This window comes from Mustela nivalis, assembly GCF_964662115.1.
Source record: "Mustela nivalis genome assembly, chromosome: 11".
Classification (NCBI taxonomy): domain Eukaryota; kingdom Metazoa; phylum Chordata; class Mammalia; order Carnivora; family Mustelidae; genus Mustela; species Mustela nivalis.
Window position 1 is genome coordinate 91171574 of NC_139030.1, and position 16952 is coordinate 91188525.

The window sequence follows — 16952 nt, forward strand, 5'->3', positions numbered from 1 at the left end:
ACAAAAATTGAGGAAATTTATTGCTAGTGTACTTTGCAGAAATATTTAGGAAGTTTTCCACAGATAAGGAAAATGATACATCAGAAATGCAATCTATATAAAGAAGAGCATATGAGAAGGAATAAGTGAAAGTAAAATAAAAACTTTTTATTGTTTTATTCATAGTAGACTGAACAGATAAAAATGTGTTCAAAATAATAATAGCAACAGGGACCCCTGGGTGGCTCAGTCAGTTAGGCATCTGCCCTGGTCTTGACCCCAGGGTCCTAGGATGGAGTCCCACATGGGGTTTCTTGCTCAGTAGGGGGCCTGCTTTTCCCTCTGCCTGCTGCTCTCCCTCCTTGTGCTCTCTCTCTCCCTCTGACAAATAAATAAATAAAATCTTAAAGAAAAATAATAGCAACAATGTGTTTGACATGTACTGTCAACCCTATATTACACAAGAAGCAATATAGCATTATATGAAAGTAAAGTTGGATAAATTGTGACATATCCTGAGAACACCAGAGCAACCAGTTAAAAAAGTATAAAATAAAAAACAGAAGTGATATCAATATGTTAAGAAAGGTAAAAAAATAGACACCACAAAATTGCAATTAAAGTCACAAAAACCAGGAAAAGAGAACAGATCAAAAGACAGGAAAAAAATAGAAAACAATTACAAATATGGTAGTATTAGATTATATAAATAACCACATTAAATGTGGTTTAAATACACCAATTAAAAGACATATTATCAGAATGGATCAAAAGACACAACTATATGTTATGTATAAGAAACCCACTTTATATATAAAGACACACATGTAGATCAAAAGTAAATGAATGGAGAAATATATATCATGCCAACTCTACAGAAAGCTGATATCAAAGCACGGAAAATTATCAGGAATAAAGATAGATATTACATAATGATAAAGGTCCAATTCTCTAAGAAGAGCTAACAACCCTTAATATATATGCACCTAACAAGAGAACATCAATATACATGAGACAAACCTAATTGAACTCAAGGAGAAACAGATGAATTCACCATTATAATTGGAGACCTCAACACCTTTTTTCAGTAATGGATCCAGCAGGCAAAAAATCAGTAAGGACATAGTTCAACTCCATAGCACTATCAAATAACTGAATATAAATGACATCTATAGGTGCCTGGGTTGCTTAGTCAGTTGTGCCTGCCTTTGGCTCAGGTCACGATCCCAGGGTCTTGGGATTGAGCTCCATGTCCAGCTCTCCATGTCCAGACAGTAGGGTGTCTGCTTCTCTTCCTCTGCCTCTCCCCTGATCTGTGCTCTCTCTCTCACTTGCTTTCTCTCTCTCTCAAATAAATAAATAAAATCTTTTAAAATTTTAAAATAAATGACATCTATAGAATTCTTCATCCAAGAACAGAACAAAGTCTTTTCAAGCTCACATGGAACTTACACCAAGACAGACCACATTCTGGGCCATAAAGTATACCTTAACAAATTTGGGAGAATAGACATCATACAATGTCTGCTCTCTGACTATAACAGAATTACTCTAGAAATCAATAGCAGAAAGATAGTAGCAAAATCCCGAAATACTTGGAGATTAAACACCACATTTCTAAATAACATATATGTCAAAGAAGAAATCTCAAGAAAAATTTAAAAATATTTTAACTAAATGAAAATAAAAATATAAATTATCAAAAGTTGTTGAACACAGTGAAAATAGTGCTTAAAGGGAGATTCATGGCATTGATTATAAATATTAGGAAAGAAAGAATATCTAAAAATCAATAATCCAAGCTTCCAGCTTAGAGACTAAGAAAAAGAAAAGGAAATTATATCTCCAGTAAGCAGAAGAAAAGAAATAATAAAAATTAGAGCATAAATCAAAGAAATTGAAAACAGGAAAATTCATTGAGCAAATCAATGAAACCAAAGAACCAAACGGAGGTTCTCTGAAAGATCAGTAATAGCCAGGAAAACTAAGAGAAGAAGAGAGATGACACAAATTACTAATATCAAAAATGAAAGGGGATATCACTATAGATCTTCTGGACATTAGAAGAATCATAATTAAGGAACATTATGAACCACTCTATGCCCACACATTTGTTAATCTAAGTAAAATGGGCAAATTCCTTGAAAGACACTACCTGCCAAAGTTTATAAAGAAGAAATAGACAATCTGAATAGGCATATATATATGTGTGTGTATAAATATATATATACACACATATATATGTGTGTGTATACACACACACACATATATATATATATATATATATATATTAATTAAAGGAATTGAATCAGTAATTAATAATGTTCCAAAACAGAAAGCACCAGGCCCAAATGGATTCACTGGTTAATCCCACCAAACATTTAAGGAAAAAAAATATATCAATTATAATTTCTTCTGGAAGACAGAAACAAAGGGAATACTTCTTAACCCATTCTGAGTTCAGCATTACCCTTATACCTGAAGCAGGTAAAGACATTACAAGAAAATAAAGTTATAGACCAATATCTTTCAAAAACATAGATGCAATAATCCTGAAGAAAAAAAAATAAGCAAATCAAATCCAACAATGTATAAAAATAATTATATACCATGACCAAGTGGCATTTATTCCAGATTTGCAAAGCTGGTTCAACATCCAAAAATCAAATTAATGTAATCCATCATATCAGCAAGCTACAGAAGAAAAGTCCCATGTTTATATCAATTGATGCAGAAATGCCTTTGACAAAGTCCGACCTCAATTTGTGATTAAAAACTTGAGAACAAGAAATCAAGGGGAATGTCCTCAACTTGATTAAAAAACGTATACAAAAACCCACAGCTTACATCTTACTTAATGACGAGAAACTGTAAGTTTTCTTATTAAGATTGGGAAGAAGTCAAGGATGTCCTCTCTCACCACTTCTTAACATTATACCGGAAGACCAGCTAATGTAATAAAACAAGAAAAGGAAATAGAGGGTATACAGTTGGGAATTAAGAAATAAAACTATACTTATTAGCAGATGATATGACTGTCTATAGAAAATCTACATAGAATCAACAAAAATACTCTTGGAAGCAATAGTGATTATAATGAGGTTTTACATGTTTATAGGATAAACATACAAAAGTCAACTGCTTTCCTATATCCAGTAATGAATAACTGGAATGTGAAACAAAAGACACAATGCCATTTAATTAGTATCCACCAAAATGAAATAGGTATAAATCTAACAAAACACATACAAGACGATATTATGTGTACAAGGAAAACTACAAAATCCTGGTAAAAGAAAACAAAGAACTAAATAAAGGGAGAGATATTACATGCTCATGGATAAAAACACTCAGTTGTGTCAAGATGTTAATTTTCCCAACTTGATATATAGATTCACTGCAATCCCAATGAAAATCCCAGAAAGCATTTTATGGTTATTGAAAAAATGATTCTAAACTTTATAGGGAGAGGGGAAAGTTCCAGGATCACCAATACTATGTTGAAGGAAAAGAATGAAGTTAGAGGACTGATGCTATCCAACTTCAGGTAACAAATCGTCCTAGAACAACCAGACATACACATGAGAAAAAAAATGAATCCAGACACAGCCTTTACATCCTTCACAAGTAATAACTCAAATATTTACTCACCGACCTAAATGTAAAATGCAAAACTAAACCAACCAACCAACCAACCAATCAACAATAAAACAAAACAAACAACAACAACAACAACAACAACAAAACCCAAAAACCCAAAATGAAAAAAAGAAAAAAAATCCCCTAGAAAATAACACAGGAGAGAATCTAGATAACTTTGGGTATGGTGGATACTTTTTAGATACAACACAAAAGGCATGATTATTGAAAGAAACAAATGATAAGTTGGACCTTATTAAAATTAAACTTCATTAAAACTTCTGCTGTGCAAAAGACACTCTCAGAATAAGACAAACCACAGGCTAGGAAAAAAATGTCTTTGAAAGGCATATCTCATAAAATACTGACATCCAAAATATATAAGGAACCATTAAGAGTCAACAATAAGAAAACAAACAATTGATTAATAACGAACAAAAGAAGAGATACCTCACCAAAGAAGAGAGACAGATGACAAATAAGCATATGAAAAGATGCTTAATATCATATGTCATTAGGAAACTGCAGATTGAAACAACAAAATACTACTACATACCTATCAGAATACCAAAATGCTAACACACCAAATGATGGCAAGAATGTGGAGCGACAGGAACTCTCATTCATTGCTGTTGGGAATGCAAAATGGTACAATCACTTTGGAAGACAATTTGGCAGTTTCTTACAAACCTAAACGTACTCTTACCATTTGATCTAGCAATCTAGCAACCACATTCTTTGGAACTTACCCAAAGGAGAAGAAAACTTGTATCCACACAAAAACCTGTACATGTATATTTAAAGCTGCTTTATTTGAACTGACCAAACTTGGAAGCAATTAAGATGTCCTTCAGGAGGTGAATTGATAAAAAGTGATACACCCAAACAATGAAATAGTATTCAACACTAAAAAGAAATAAGGTATCAAGCCATGAAAAGACATGAAAATACCCTTAAGTGCATATTTCTAAGTGAAAAAGCATCTTACTTAAATGCTATGTAAGTAGCATCTGCAAATGCTACTTACTGTACGATTCTATTTTACAATGCTCGAGGAGGCAAAGCCGTGAAGACAGTTATAGATAGGTGGTTGCCAGGGGTAGGGCAGGGGAGCAGAGGAATTTTAGGGCAGTGTAACTATTTTGTATGATACTATAATGGTGAATATATGTCATTATAATCAAAACCCATAGAGTATACAATCCCAAAAGTGGACCTGAATATAAAAAATGGACTTTGATAATGATGTGTCAATGTAGTTTCAGAAAAGGTAAGAAAAGTACCATCTTGGTGTGGGATGCTGGTTGTGTGGGAGGCTGTGTATGGGAACTCTTTACTTTCCTCTCAGTTTTGCTGTGATTCTAAAGTTTCTCTAAAAAGAAAGTCTATTTTTAAAATTTGTGCTAGGCATTTGATGATTTTGAGAGCAGAGATTATGTTTCAAACATGAAAAAAAAACCAATCTTGTGCTAGTGAATGAAATGCTTTTCATTTTTCTTTTTTTTTTTTTTAAAGAATAAATGTTATGTTGAAGCACAGATGAATTTAATTAAAGAATATGCAAGACAACTTATGGCAAAAGCTTTGGAGATTAAGTTCTATAAATGTATGTAAAAACTAATGGTGATAATGAAGTCTTACTAGAACTGTTTGGGAAAGTTTTACGGATCAACATTTTTACTTTTTGTGGCGGGGGGTAGAATATGGAGAATACTGATTGAAGTCATACTCAGATAAGGCTTAACCTTGTGTGTGTGTGTGTGTGTGTGTGTATTTCTTCATTTAGAGTTCATTTCTGCACAAATGCTAAGAGGAGAATGGGGTGGTGATCTGGCTTTTGCCCTTTCACCAAGAAATGGGGCAACGAAGAATGTATGAGGCTATTCCCTGGTGAGAGTAAGAAGCCCAAGAAGCCGTCGCCAAGGCAGGGTTGCTGAGGGCAGGTCCGAGTGAGATCAAGAGCAGCTGGCCAGTCCATCCAGCGAGCCGACTATGCTGGGACGTAGCCTACCTAGGTCTAGGTTTGGCTCTCCGGTCCTTGCCTCTAGGTGCTCTGGTTGTCTCTTCGTGCGCCTTTGCCGGGAGAGGAGTGTAAGGCGACCCTCAGCTCTGGGTATAGGTAAAAGCTCTGTGGGACACGGGTCAAGGTCCATCATCAAGCTTGCTCCTCCAGTATATCAGACTTCACACATGGGTCACTGGAGAATTGCCCACGCTGTAAAGGTGGCTGGGAGGTCACACAGGCGCACCGGTAGTAGCATGGACACTGAACTAGCATCTGGGGAAAGGGCACCGAAGGTTGGTCCGTGGCACGAGGCTGTGTGTGAGTCCGCGGTGAAGGCCTGTTTGCCAGACTCGCATCTGCAGTCCTGGGGCTGCCTCCAGCCTGCGGGGCCTGTTTGTCTGTGGGTGGCGCCGTTCCGGATCCATCAGCTCCAGGGGGCTCTGCAGGGGAGGTCCACGCCCCAGGCATCAGCCACAGGAGCGAGCACAGCTAGGAGAGGCGTCCTCGCGCGCACCTTCTCTCCCGCACGCGGGAAGCGGAAGTGCAGGTGCCGCACGACGAAGCTGCGCCTGCGGGCTTCAGCCCGGGTGGAGGAGCCTGGCCTCCATCACAGGCTCGCCAGTTGCTCCGGGTAGTTCCTCCGGAAGTCCTGGCCATACCTGGAAGAGCCCCAGAGGCGGGAGCCCGTGCCACCCGCGTCCGGGCCTGCTCGCCCCACCAGCGCTCCCGCAGCCGTCCTCTGCGTACTGGGTGCGCACGCCCGCGAGAGGAGGCCGAGAAGCACCAGGTGGCGGGGGAGCAGAGCTGCTGGATCTGGCTGTGACGCCTGCCCTTGTGCCTCTGGCCCCGCCGGCTGCCCTTCGGACGCCCTTCCCCCTCGAATCTCGGGTCACCTCGGCGGAGCACCGGGCCTTGTGTGCAGCCCACTGGACCGAGTCGCTCGCCCAGGACGGCCGCAGACTGGTGGTACGGACACTGCGGGACTTCGCAGGCCCCGGAGAGGCCGCAGTGAATGGGGCCATGGCGGATGGCCTACTTCCTGCTTCTCCTCAGGGCAGGTAGGAAGAGGAGTCCGGGGAAGGACAGAAGTGCACCTGAAAGAGAGGCAGCGGACGGGCAAGTGTGCCAGGTGGGTCTGGGCACGACGCTGGGGCTGGAGCAGCAAAGAAGGGAGGTGGTGTGCGGTCGGGGACCCAAAGCCCCTGCTCAGCCAGAGCTGACCTTGGCCTAGCACGTGGCGCTTGGAGCAGTGAGACGCCTGTGCTGGCACGGGCTCCACCTGGCGGACGGGAGGGGCAAAACCGCCGAGCGGGCCGGCTCCGCTGAAGTGTCAGTAGGTGTTCTCGTTCCTAGTGCTTTCCAGCACTCCGGGTGTGGCCTGCTGTCCGTCTGCGCTGTTGGGCGCATCCAGTCCACGGCCTGTCTTCGCGTTATCAGTATGCCGCTAAGGGGATCGCCGTGGCATCTGGGGTACCTCTTTGTTTTTGCCTCTGCTTTCTGTATGCATTTCCATCCCTGCTTGAGAATTTCTTCTTTGCTGTCTTGGTTCTCCTGGGCCACCTCCTGTACTCGCAGCATTTGGGAACGTCTCCATTGGGGGAGAGATGACTTTCTTAAGGGAACACCGTGGTCGGGGCTGATTGACCGCCAAGACTTCCACGCAGTGACTGGATGAATACTTCGGTCCTGTTCAATACTAGAGGCTCAACTCTCTCTCTCTCTCTTTTTCCTTTTAATTAAACCACTGTTGTCATTACATTGTAGATTCTTATGCATTTGCAAGAAATTATATAGAAATATTCCTGTGTACCACTTACTCATTTTCCCCCATGGATAACGTCCTGGAAAATTGTAATAGTGTCATAACAAAATCTGGACCTTCATATTACAGCTCATTTCCTCAGGGCAAGGATCCTTCTGATTGCCTTTTCGTCACTCTATCACCTCCCTCCTGACCCATTCTGCCAGTGTCTGGCAATTACTAAGCTAGTCCCCATTTCCAGAATTCTGCCATTTCCAGAATTTTCTGTAAAAGGAAATTTTACAGTATGGATCTTTGGGGAATTGAATTTTTCCTTCAAAATCATTCTCTGGAAATTCATTCAGAGTGCCTGCTTTGTAAACCCTGACCACCTGTGTTCTGCATTGGGAAGTGAGTTTCCCAGTGGTACAAATGTGTTAATACTCTGTCTCCTTTTGATTTGCTAAACTGTATTTGTGGTATGAGTTGCCACTGTCCATTTAATCATCCCCCCCTGGAAAAGGATGGGGTTGCCTCCTGTTTTGGGCAATTACAAAACATGCTGCTGTGAAGATTCCTGTACCGGTTTTGGCAAGAACCTAGGTTTTTGTGTCTCTGGTAAGTGTAGAATTGTGATTGCTGGGGTTTTGATGGTTGCAAATTTAGTGCTTTATGAAATGGCTAGAATGTTTTCCCTTCTGTACTATTTTACATTCCCACCAGCAGTGTGTGAGTGATCGCTTTCCTTCTCTAGGGTCTTCAAAGTCTCTTACTTTCACTACAAACAGAAGTGTGTTTATATTGCTTTAGCAATTTACCTAAAATCAATTGTTTATTCTTACTGAAATCAAATGGAAGTAATTCAGGAGTGAATACCTGAAATTTTTACTTTATGAAAACAAATTGGTTTATTTGTATATTGCATTTTATTTTAATTTTTTAAAGTCTTAATTTCTTTATTTTTAAGATTTTATTTATTTATTTGAGAGAGAGAGAGCATGTGAGAGAGTACATGAGGAGGTGAGGGGCAAGTGGAGAAGCAGACTCCCTGCTGATCAGGAAGCCCCACATGGGGCTCAATCCCAGGACCCTAAAATCATGACCTCAGCCAAAGGCAGATGCTTAACTGCCCTAGTGCCCCACTATATATTGTATTTTAAAGGTAATAACTGAATAATAAAATAAAGTCAATTTAGTATAACTTACATAAGTACCTTCTGTTAATACTCTGTTATTTTATAGACATGTTACCCTTTCTCTATGGGAGATTTTCCCACTTTCAGCTTAAAATAAGAAAAGTATTTTTAAACCAATTTATGATGGTATCTTAAAGAGGCCCCATAGTGCATCTTGAAAGCATATATGTATGGACAGCTAAAGAAGTATTATATTGATTAGGCTATCACTGTAGTTTTTATGTGCCTAAATTTTAATTATAGGAAATTAAAATTTTAATCTAATAAAATTAGAGGAAAGAGATCAATTTCATTTTTTTTAAGGAGATTACTTTTTTTGCAAAGATAAAGAGCTTGGCTTTTTCTTCAGAGCACAAGTGATATACTGTTATTCAGAGCACAACTAAAATAAATACTCTCTCAGTTAAGTTTTTAAGAAGAGTTTTTATCTACTTGTTTGTTTATTCACATTGATTTAAAAAAAATCCGTTAACTGACAGATTTGCATTTTCTTTTGTGTTGTATAAATACAACTTTGAAAGACATTGCTTTGTATTATAGTCCCTATTTTAATTGCAGAAACATATCAATTTAGGACCCGTGAATGTTAAGCAGATAGAAAAGATGTGAACATTTATTTTATTTACCTTATTTTTTTTAGTAATAGCCATTTATCAACTATTTTTGTTTCTGATACCTAAAGTTCCTTATCAATAATATAAAAATCTGCACCATGTTCAATTTAAAATAGTATGCCATCATATGAGCTTATTTTATAATATTTTCTTTTTTAGTATTCTTTAAAATCACAAATATAGTAGATGACCTAAAGAACTTTTAAATAGAGAAGTATAAATAAATAGTCAAAGTCTTTACTCCTACTTATTCTTAAGAATTAGATGTATATCCACTGAGACCTCTTTTTAGATCTTTACAAACTGTTTTTCAATATGTGTATACTCATACATTTTGTTACATTTAATTCGTCATTCCTCATATTATCTTTTTTTTTTTTTAAAGATTTTGTTTATTTATTTATTTGTCAGAGAGAGAGAGAGAACACAAGCAGGTGGAGTGGCAGGCAGAGGCAGAGAGAGAAGCAGGCTCCCCGCTGAGCAAGGAGCCCCATGTGGGACTCCTGATCCCAGGACCCTTCGACCCAAGTCGAAGGCAGTGGCTTAACCAACTGAGCCACCCCAGGTGTCCCAATATTATCTTTTTTTTTTAGTAAATACTTCCATCAATTTATTTTCTGTATTCCTTAAAAACAAAACAAGACAAAAATCACAAGTGTATACCAATGCTTTAAAATATACACTGAAAGAAAGCCAACTCTCATTCATGCTGAAAGTTGGTCTGTGTTTTCTTTACTTCTGTTTGCTAAATGATCTTCAATAATTTCTGCAAAGAGATTCCTCTTCAACAGATTATATGCAAGAGGTGAAAGTTGGCCAGCAACTTTATGAAAATAGTGTGAGCCATGACAAAAGAGATCCATTTCCAGCTCAAACCCCATACCATATTCACATTCATCATTAGCAAACTGCACAAAAGTTGTCATTTCCTGAATGGGAGCAAAAACTTTTAATCAGTCTGTCCTCATCACTTGGCGCCTCAACAGTTGTTTTGCAAATTCTCTTGAGGTTGGCATCTATTTCAGGGAGCTCTCCCTATCCAACATCATTTTTATCTACTGGGACAACCATGCCTGCACCGTGAAAGGTCTTTGTCATGACTTTCTTATCTCTTTGTTTCATCTTTATGGTTCTGTGTTTCAGTGAGGACCCAAGTTCTCTGGCAGCTTCTGTGAGTTATTCATATATGTTTTTCAAGATTCTAGTTTTCTTTTTATCTGTTACTTCCTTAAGCTTTCTCATCAGAAACAATTTGCGGCAAACACATTATCTCCGTTTTCAACAATTGTGCAGTTTTTCATTGCTTCATTTGTACCAACATACACAGGAAGTTCATCAGGAGAATCCCTGAAATACCCCATGTGGAATTGAGCTTTATTATCTCCAGTAACAATGGTCTGGAACTCAGGAGAATCATAGTAAAATCTCCAGTGAAGGTTAAAATTCAGGTTTGCTGATTTTTTTCTTCATTTTACATTTTCCGGCAAGGATATCATAAGGACCCATTAATCAAAGTCCAAGGCTTGTAGAAAGTGAATCAGCTGGGTTTTCAGGATCAAGTTCTTCACAGAATTTCCAGAAGTGATAGAAATCTTTGGGCAGAAAAAGCTTATAATGATTTTCTACTTTTCAAAGGTCACTGGAGACATCAGCTTCACAGGATTTACTTTGCTTCACATCAACTGTTTCCCACACTGCTGCCCCTCCCTTCCGGGCCTGTGTTTCCCGCCAAAGCTGGCCATTCTGTAGCTGCAGCACCAGCAGAATCCCTCATATTATCTTGTAACTAACATTTTCATGTAACCTTATATGACAAACAATGACCTTGGATCAAGTTCCTTCAAAAACAGCGTAGTCTGTAAGGCTGATGTGCTTCCTTGTCCCGTTATGACATTTTTATAGGGAGGTAAAGAGAAACTCAGACTCAAGTCCGTCCCAAGGAGTGAGGAAAAGAGGACTTTTTTCTTGCCTTGTACCCTCCTGCATTTCTCTGTCACTGGTTAGAATTTGTCTCATAGAGCTTTAACTCCTCTGTAACTGGGTTGGGTTATCTAGATCTGTAGCTACTGCTTGGGAAGCCCAAGTATGGTATTTCATCCATGTCAGGAAGAAGTGGTAGGAGCTGGAGACTTCAGGCATGTGACTGGATGGGTGTGTGACGAGCTCTTAGATTTAACTTCAGGTCTCGTCACTATTTGCTCTGTTTGTGTACAGTCTTGTCCTGCTCTTTGTAACTCTGAGCATGGAGAACCTTTGAGAATCCCTTGGGAAATCAGACCTCTGTCCCTTCTACTTAGAATATTTGAGATAAATTATTGAACATTATATCTGAAACTAATGATGTACTTTAAGTTGGTTAATGATTTTAAATTACAAAAAAAAAAAAAGGAAAAGAAAAGGATATTTGAAGCCACGGTTTCCCTGCTGTGATTTCCCCAATGAACAGATCCTGTCTGCTTTGTATCTTCTAGTCTTTTCTCAAACTTTCATCAGAACCTCTCTCTCTCTTTTTTTTCCAGTACTGCTAATTTTTATTTATTTTTTTTCTATGTAACTTTAGCATGACCAGGAACAAGAGGAAAATAGGGAATTGTTTCTTTCTCCCATCTTGAACTGAATATCATTCATTTAATTATTTGATTATAGAAATGAGCATATGATCTTGCACAATTAACTTTAACTTGCTAAGACTGTTTCTGCAAGGTAATATTGGTGGCATGGGTATCAGGAAAATTAATGGTCTTGAAGGTGATTTTTACCTCATTCCAATGTATAACTCTATGAACCTATGATTAGAAAGTTACAACAAATTGTTAGCATATTATATGAACAGAAACTTGTTTTTTTTTTTTTTTTTTCTAAATATCCTAGTGGTCTTTTCAACCCTCTGACTCTCCAAGTATATCCCTATACTTCAGCTATATAGAAATAGTAGTTAAAACAGAAGGGAGGAAGGAAGGAAGGAAGGAAAGACAGAAAGGAAAGGAAGAAAAGCAGAAAGAAAAATTTTTAAAAAATTAAGACCATGGGTTATTTTTATGTGTGTATCTAATTTGGGTCTATAATCTGATTGTTTTGTCTTTCTCTTAGCTTTGAAGCTGGGTGACTAACACTGCTTTTTTTCTTTTCTTTTTATCTTTTTCCAATAGTAGATTTGATTAAATGTTGGGATCAGAGTATTTTAATTCCTTCTATGTCATGAAATAAAAATTTACAATTAAATATCAGGATTTTTGTTTATTCATAAAATAAAGAGAATGACATAGATGAAGGAGAGAGAAAACTTTCTTGAGATGGGCAAGAGACATGGATAAATGTTTATGCCCCCTCTTCAAAGAAACAACAATTTGAGATTATTAAAACAGGCCTGACACCAAATGTTACAAAGTATTACTTGATGGGGAAAGAAGTATACTGTGTACAAGATGTATGAAGATCCTTACATTGTAAGTTTTGGGCACATCCCCTGCACATCCCCTGTAAATTACAATATATACTACTGAGTTTTTCTGGGTTTAAATGTTAAAGTTAGGGGTACCTGGGTGGCTCAGTTGGTTAATGGTCCACCTTTGGCTCAGGTCATTATCCCAGTGCCCTCGGATCAATCCCTGCTTCAGTGGGGCGCCTGCTTTTCCCTCTCCCTCTGCTGCTCCCCCTGCTTATGCATTCACACTCTTGTCTGTTTGTCTCTCTCTTCCCCTCTCTCCAGCATGTGTGCATGCTTGCTCACTCTGTCTTTTTTTTTTTTTTTTTAAGATTTTATTTACTTATTTGACAGAGAGGGATCACAAATAGACAGAGAGGCAGGCAGAGAGATGGGGGAAGGAGGCTCCCCACTGATCAGAGAGCCCCACTTGGGACTTGATCCAGACCCGGAGATCATGACCTGAGCCAAAGGCAGAGGCTTAACCCATTGAGCCACCCACGCGCCCCACTCTCAGTCTTTTTTTAAAAAACTTAGTTATTCTCCATTTAGGAGTTAAAGACTAAATCAGGTGGAGGCTAATTAACATAAGAAAGAAAAATGATAAGAACCTTAGGAAGAGACCAGGATTGAGGATTTAGAGAATTTACTAGATAAAAAGATGGCCGACTGGCTAGAGAGGTCTTTCTTGACTTCTTATTGGTAAGTTGTCTTTTATTCCATTGCTTGAGGTCCTTCCCCTGCTTTACTTATTTTCACAACATTTGCCACTCTCGGACATTTCAGAAGCGATTTATTTTCTACCTGTCCCATCAGAATTTAATCTCCATGAGGAAATGGCCTGTTTCTGTTTACTGGTGTATCCTCAGTCCTTAGGACCATGTGTGTATGTGGCTAGTTCTCAATAGTTATAGAATGCAAGAAAGAATGAACCGCAGAAGTGATTTTAAAAAATCACTTTAAGCACCCATCTAATACTGGAACTGCCTAAATAACACATCTGCTAAAATAACACATACACGCTATGTTACTTTTAGTTATGGGGAAGCTTCTGCTTTCCATGGCAGTCCATTTTGCTCTCAGAAAATCTGGCCATTAAAAACATGTTTCTATGATGAAAGAAAAAAGATCTTGTTTGATGCTTTGAGCTAGTAAGCAGTAATAATGGTAATTATTCTACCATATGGCCGTCTTTAATATATTTGGATATAATTTGGGTACCATTACTCTCCTGAGTGGTCTCTTATTATTGGCGCTCAATCTCTGTAATTATTACTACTAAGGAATGATTTCTGTTCTGTGTTAGTGCATGGTTTTTCTTCAAATAGGCCTACTAACACAATAAAAAAGAGAATTCAGAAGTATGTAACTGTGGCCTAATGAGAATTTCTTTATATGGTAATAAAGTAAATGCCTGTGGGAACATACTCCCTTCCCCTTCCAAAAGGGAGTGAGGCGTTGGTTCTAGGGTTCTCTCTTCAGTAGAGTCTTACCTCTGCAAATTCAGGAGGAAGAACTAAGGAGGCAAGAGTCACTCCATGCTCTCACACATATCTTTGATGACATCTATGTTTTTTGCTCTTCTTTGCTGATCAAGCAATTTTAGTATTGTCACATTCAACTTATATTTACTTCAGTTATTAAAGCCAGATTAGTTTTTGTGGTTGATCTTAGTTTTTAAGTCTTGACTCTGATCCTAGTCACTTTTCTCAGAGTACATCACAAGTCATATATGATGTACAAAATAAACCCAAACTTCCTGATGTAGCTTCATAAACACAATTCCAGGCTTGGATTATCACCTCCTTTGTTCAGTTAACGGGGCCTGAAACCCGATCTGCTTTTGTGGGGAACCTGTCCCACTCCTGACTTGACCTTGACTTCACCTTTGATGTGTACTGCCTGTTGTGTCCCAAACCTGTGATGTCACTGGCTTTTTGAACTTGAGAGCAAAACCCAAGATTTACTACTATTAGATTTATTTAGTTGCTCCAGCTGGCCATGTCTTTTTTTATCCCATCGCTACAGCCAGTCAAGATCTTTTTGGATTCTAATCTTTTCATCCTGCTTAGTCACCGTCCCACTCAGCAGTCTGTAAACTAGGCTTTGATCAGCAGTTCTTCCATATTTGCCCATCAGTAGTAAAAGTGCTAAACTGGATAGGATGGAAGAAAGGAACTGTGCTACACATACAACTCCCTTCAGGTTTTCATTTATCTAATTTTCAGTATATTTTAGTTATATTTGTTTAGCCTGGTATCGATCCATATAATTATGGATCTTTGCTCTAGGCTGTATTTCTCCATATTGTCCCTGAGGACTTGAGTCAAACACTTTCCTAAAGTCCTTATAGGCAAGGGGTACCAGGTTTTAGCGCGTTAATGGCATTAGTAACTTCATAAAGGTGTGCAAGATATTCGCCCTGACTCTTCCAACTGACTCTGCACCTGCTTTGTGCCCCAGGAGGCTGTCCTCCATGCATTGTATTAACTAGTTAACTAGCTTCCATTGTCCTGCACTGGCAGAAATTGTAGAAGGGTGGGAAAAGAACGAGATTAAGGTATGTATTTTTCCAGATCCCTCTCTTTGCAGCCACGGGTAGTCTTTTCTACCAACAGCTCCCCTTTGGCTAAAGATAACAGCTACAACTCTGTTCAGGTTCTCCTACATGTTTCCCTCCTTTCTGCTTGAAACCCAAGGGTCAGAGATGGTTTCAGTGGGTTTGCAGCCTGTGTGGTCAACAACAGGGCCCTATGCTTGGATTAATGCTCTTTTGAAAAGCCTTGGAATCCTTAATAAATTATGAGTAAAGGGCTCTGCATTTTCATTTTGCTCTTGGCCCTGCAAATTGTGTAGCCAGCCCTGCCTTGGGTGTACTAGTCTTCCACAATTACTTCACTATCCCTGCAAACTTCCCTTAACCATAGCCTGTGCTCTTGGAGTCCCCTTTATACGTCCTCCTGAGTTTCCCTCTGGTTGTGTATGTTCCACACCGGAACCCCGACTGTACAGAAAGAAATTCGAGGACTTCGATTTATTGGCTCCTACTGATCATTGCTCCTTTAGGTTTCCTGAACATATACTTATATATACAAGATTCTAAAATTTTGGCTGAAATCAGGGTAACTCTTATTTCTAATGTTTCAAATCTGCTTTCATCCCAGTTTGCAAAATTGGCTGGTATTTGCCTATCTCCAGTTTTATTCCCCTTTATTGTTCTTGACAGCCCCTCAAAGTTCAGTGGCAGTGTTCGGTTTAATGATCTAGTTTGCAAGTTCCTGGGAGACCTTTAGAAATAACTCAAGACCAGAAGCTTACCTGTCTTTCCTACATTAGAACTCCAATGAATTCCCTTTTGAAGGTATGGATATGTTTTGTCTTTTCTCAATCCAAAGGAAATTCTTCTTTCTCTTTTCTGATCTGTCTTTAGTGGCCTCCCGTGGAACACATTTTCTTCCTTACCTTCTACTTGCTCTGATTAAAGCATAAAAGCTTAATTGATTGATTGGTAAACCACAGTTTATTTGGTGCCATAGACTTCCAGAATCTGTCAATTCTGTGCCAGTCTCTGATAGGAATTCTTAGCTATGTTTCTTCCATTTCATCTTTTGAACATGTTGAGAAGACAAAGATATTGGGCGCTTGGGTGGCTCAGTTGGTTGGGTATCTGCCTTTAGCTTGGTTGTGATCCCAGGATCCGCATCAGGCTCCCTGCTCTGCAGGATGCCTGCTTCTCCCTCTCTTACTGCCCCCCTGCTTGTGTTCCCTTACTCGCTGTTTCTCTCTGTCAAATAAATGAAATAAAATCTTAAAAAAAAAATAAAGAGACAAGTTTAGAGACTTCGGTCAGCTTCTACTCCCCTATAGCTCTAAGAAGGAAGAATTTGTTAATTATTTGTGCATCTTTAGGGGTAGGCTTTTGGCATTTTGATTTGGGCCCTTAGAACAAAGAAAGACAAATTGATTTTTAACAGAAAAAGCCCTAGAGAAAGAAGGGGTTGTAGGCATTCAGTTTGGACTAAAAAGTGGAAGAGTTTTAGGAACAGTTAAAGGGAAGAATCCAGAAAGATGGCTAGTATTAAGGAAGCACCTGCCATAAAAATGGATGAAGAGTAAAGAGAAGGTGTATGTAATTTTCATAGAGCGTGTCTCATGAGACTTCTGTAAAGATCTGCAGTACTTTTCCATGATTTGTTGGCTGTTGTAGGATTGCATACATCACCACGCTCAGACCAGCCATGAGATGGGCCAGTGATGTTTGGGAGATTATATATATATATATATATATATCCCTCCAGAATTTGAGCTCAGCAACCACATTGGTTTCTATAGAATATCTGGACTTTCTATTGTG

The 16952-nt window shown here is 38.8% G+C and overlaps 1 pseudogene across 1 annotated transcript; it reads right to left on the reverse strand.

The window, feature by feature from the left end:
* Positions 1 to 9878: 9878 nt before the first annotated feature.
* Positions 9879 to 10916, reverse strand: LOC309843656 (histone PARylation factor 1 pseudogene; annotated as a pseudogene). The gene has a single exon. The product of its transcript is annotated as a histone PARylation factor 1 pseudogene (transcript).
* Between the last annotated feature and the right edge of the window lie 6036 nt (positions 10917 to 16952).